This window comes from Aplysia californica, unplaced genomic scaffold (genome assembly GCF_000002075.1).
Source record: "Aplysia californica isolate F4 #8 unplaced genomic scaffold, AplCal3.0 scaffold00359, whole genome shotgun sequence".
NCBI classification, from domain to species: Eukaryota; Metazoa; Mollusca; class Gastropoda; order Aplysiida; family Aplysiidae; genus Aplysia; species Aplysia californica.
The window spans coordinates 120490-125244 of record NW_004797629.1 but is presented as its reverse complement, the minus strand read 5'-3'; the positions used below and the strand labels follow the sequence as shown (position 1 = coordinate 125244).

The following is a 4755-nucleotide window of genomic DNA, read 5'->3' as shown; positions in this document are numbered from 1 at the left end:
GCTGAGGAAGCTAAAAATGCCTACAACTCAAATTCCATAATTTTGAGCCGAATCGGGGCTTTGGGGGTGTAGCCTCCCCCCTTAAAGAAGAAAGAACAACCCAGACTTCCCGACACTAGTTGGTCTCGCCTTTAAAAAAAAACCCATTTGTTTCTAAGACTAAGAGGGCTTATAAAACCCACCCAAAAAACTATTTCCTTGCTCAACAGAGATCCTCCTGGCAGACACTACCACTTGGTCACATTGACCTCGGAGCAGCACAGTCAACTTGTCACTGGAAGTCAGCTCACCCTGACCACCTCCTACGCCGCGGGCCACTCCCACAGACTGGTGGTATTCTATGACACCCACAGACAGGGCTACTTCTACCGTACATGTGACTGGAAAACTGACTGCTGGGACGGACATCAGCACAACCTGGACCGTTACTAGTTGCCCCATGCTTATGGGTCAGCTAAACACAACCCAGACAACTACAGTGGAGTTCGTTTAAACCTAAGACGGCTAATTCGAAAATAGCGGTAAACCGAAAGAAAAATAAAATCCACGATTTTTTTTTCTTCTCTTTGAGCAACGTCTCTAAATTGAAAATTCGACTTTACCGAAGAAAATACAGCGGTTCCACATACTTCGGTTCAAGCAGACTCCACAGTCATTCATTGAAAACGCAGCTTTCTAGGAAAATCTAACCGCCATTTTTGGGAGAAACATCAATTCTTGTGAACAAAATCTTGAACATCTTGAATACGGTTTTCTCTGTGGCAGAATGGCTTACGTCATAGGCATCCCGGAGTGAACTTCTTTAGCATATTATTTTCACTTAGCCTTCTCGCTCGTTTTCAATGAGTTGACAAACGTATAGACATTTTACTTTGTACCCTTACCTCAAACCCCAAACAACCCCATCCTACCCTTTACCGAGATATGAACATCAGAGATACCCATACTACTCAGAATACTATGTCAGTGAATGAAGACGTTTCGGGGATGAAGTGTCATTGTCACTGAAATCTGTTTCTGAAGACCATCCATATCATATTAAGAACGAACACTGACCGACCACAAATCATATACACATGGTTGAAGAGAATAGTCTACAATGTCATGTGATCTATGAAAAAAGGGTCTTGCCAAGGACAAGATGATAGATCAGATAAAATTACAACATTCTACAAGAAGCAAAAGATCAATTTAGTGGTTGTATGCATCGTTTTAGCCGTGTGCTTTTTATAAAGTCTGATGGTCACAGCGAAAGCGAACATTAAGATCAAAGACAATGAAAAGTGAATAAATCTTCGTCGGTGTCCCAAAGGTCGTTACGTGTAAATTGTTTTTTTTATGCGAATGGGTGCCGGAGAGAGAACTCCAATATGTGTGTGTATGTGTGTGTGTGTGTGTGTGTGTGTGTGTGTGTGTGTGTGTGTGTGTGTGTAGTGTGTGTGTGTGTATAATAATAAATGTCATTTATATAGCGTTCAACCCCGATTAAAGTACACAGGCTTTGAGCGCTTTACAATACAGTACAACGTACAACAGTAACGTAAAACGTTGTGTTCTGACTAAACAAAAATTACTCCAAATATTTATCTTATTAATTTAAAAACAGAAAAACTTTAGCTGACGTTTGAATTAATCAAAAGATGTGATCTCTCTTAAAGTACTTGGTAAAGCATTCCAGATCTTGGGGCCTTGGTATTCAAATGCTCTTTCACACATTGTTTTAAGTTTCATAGATGGACAAATAAATTTCTTTTTGTCAGCTGATGACCTTAAACTGCGAGTTGGAATGTACAGTCTGAACAGATTTGATAAACATGACGGTGCATTATCATTCAAACTTTTGTGACATAGGGTGGCCAGTTTGTACACAATTCTTTTCTCAACAGGAAGCCAATGCAATGTCCGTAAAAGAGGTTTAGCAGAGTCTCGCTTTCTTTTCCTTAAAAGTAAAACTAAACGAGCAGTATTGTTTTGGACAGTTTGAAATCTTTTAACATTCTCCAGTGATATTTCTGATAACAAGGAGTTACAATAATCGAGTTTTGATAAAATTTAGCTAGTCACTAGTAAAGCAGTATACTTAGTATTGATCAGATGACGTATTTTACTAATTTTTCTTATTTCTAGATACATGCAGCTGATCAGATGATTTACCTCAGCCGACATTGAAAAACTGGAATCAAAATAGATGCTAAGATTCTTAACTTTTCTTGAAAATGCAATTTTCGCATCACCAATTGTCATGTGATCGTGGTCAACCTCTTTAACAGGCTTTGCATTGTCTGCCAGAATGACTTCTGTTTTATCATCATTCAACATCAATTTGTTTTTGTTCACCCAATTTTTCACTGAGGCAATACAATTTTCAACACGATGGACAAGTTTGTCTAAGTTGGTAAACAATGTTGAACCATAAATTTGGGTATCATCAGCATAGAAATGATACTTTGAGTCATACTTAACTATTTCCTTGACAAGTGTTTGAGTAAAAATGGTGAACAAAACTGGACCGAGGGCTGAGCCCTGGGGGACCCCATACTTAAGAGCATGATCTGATGACTTAAGCCCTTTAATATCAACTGATTGGTATCGATTTGATAGGTAAGAACAAAACCAGCTAAGGGCAGTCCCGGATAATCCAAAAGATACTTCCAATCGCTTCAATACAATATGATGGTCAATTGTATCGAAAGCTGCTGATAGATCTAAAAGGCTTAGCAAAACAACTTTTCCAGAATCACAGTAAGTAAGCATGTCATTAATTACTTTTAGAAGTGTTGTTTCTGTGCTGTGGTTAGCTCGATAGGCAGACAGGAATGACTTTAACAGATTGTTGTCTTGTAAGTGATGACGAAGCTGCTCGAGGACAACCTTTTCAAGGATTTTAGATAAAAAAGATAGATTTGAAACAGATCTATAGCTCTTTAAGACATTCTGATCTAAGTTTTGTTTCTTTAGCAAAGGTTTTACAAGAGCGATTTTAAACGAATGTGGTACCGATCCACACACTAGAGAATTATTTATGATTTCAGTAATAAATGGGATCAGTCCGTCAATGCAGGAAGACAACAGAGAACTAGGGACAGGGTCGGGATCACAATGTTTGCTAGGGGATTTTAGAATTACAGATTTAATGTATTCTTCAGAAACAGATTTAAACTTATCAAGAATCACCCCATTATATACATCAAAATCACCAATGTTTCATAGTTATCAAGGTCGTTTCTTAGTTTCTGGACTTTATCTGTAAAATAATCAGCAAACTTTTTGGGTAGTTCTAAATCACTAAATGAATTCGGGAGACGTGTCTCTTTGACCCTTCCTAAAAGTTCATCACAAATGTCGAATAATTGTTTACATGATTTTGAATTTTCCAATTTAGAAACATAGTATTTATTTTTAGCACATTTAGTTACAACTTTCAGCTCTTGCTTCTTTAATCTAAAAATGTGCTTGTGGATGGTGAGCCCTGTTTTAACCCATTGTCTCTCTGCCTTCCTGCATTCGATTTTGGCCGCTTTCACCTCAACCCCAAACCATGGTGCATACGGTCTAGTCTACAGACGCCGAGTTACAAGTGGTGCGTGCTTGTCAAGAACTGCCCTTACAGTGGAATTATACAAATCAGCACAGACTGTTTTAAGGTCACTTAAAGATTTCAACAAATCCATTTTAAACTTATTAATGTCAATTCCTTTGATGTTCCCTGTAGACACATAATTTTTTTCAGGCTTGGTCTTACTCACATTCAACACAAGTAAGATGAAGAAATGGTCAGAAAATAGTTTGTCTACAACAGAACTTTGTCTAAAAGCGTCTGAGTCTTTCTTGATGACGACCCCGTCAAGTGTGTGGCCAGAACGATGGGTGGGTTCGGTGACCACCTGATTCAAGTTGTATTGTCGGAATAATTCTGTCAAATGTTTGACTCCTGGTGACGATGGAGAATCAAAGTGGAAATTAAAATCACCAAGCACAACAGGATAACCTTTCTTGACCGGAAATGACGATAAAAACTTTGCAAACTCTTTTACGAAAGCAGACTCCGTTGACTTGTTAATCCTGATGTATGGTGGGCGGTAAATACAAACGATGTTATAAAATTTAGAACCAAGACCCATAGATAAATTCATATGTATGTGGAGATGCAATTCAGAATTGCTTCACGCAAATGCTGATTATCATGATAATAATTCAGCTTCCCTGCTCCTTATACCAATTAACAATTTCCCAATCGCTAAAGGAAGATGAGATTTCTCCTTTTTTTTTCTTTTTTTTTTTTTGCTTTACTGCGATATTAACTTAAATTAGCATTTCTGTGGGTGGTTTGTGGTGGCTGTGACAGGATTAATTGCTTCTTCTTCTTCTTTTAAGCGTAGTTTTTCCTTTTCTTTCCTTTTCTATGCACTAGACGAATTGGAACCTTGCGCGAAGAGAAGACAGGAAATAACAAACTTACACTGAACAACGCTGTAATAATAGTATCTTCTTAGTTTAACGTAGCTTCTCTTCGCTACGAAGTATGTGTATTCGTCGAGACATTTTGGCCATATCAGCCCTTTTAGGTGATTAAGTTCACAGAAAATAAAGATAAAAAAACTTCTCATATGTGTGCGTCGATTCTATACCACAGCCTCTGTCTTAACGCAGTCTTATTCTTGCGTAGCACCAAAGATCGTACATAACAAGATAGTTCACTCAGCCAAAAAATTGTCCGCGGAAGTCCACACATTGGTTCAGTTGGCGCTGCAGTCT

The 4755-nt window shown here is 38.1% G+C and overlaps 1 protein-coding gene across 1 annotated transcript in view; it reads right to left on the bottom strand.

Annotated features, from left to right (window-relative positions):
• Window positions 1-4755, bottom strand: part of LOC101855656 (sodium-dependent multivitamin transporter) — a gene marked incomplete at its 3' end in the record, with an annotated part of 17041 nt that overhangs the window by 334 nt on the left and 11952 nt on the right.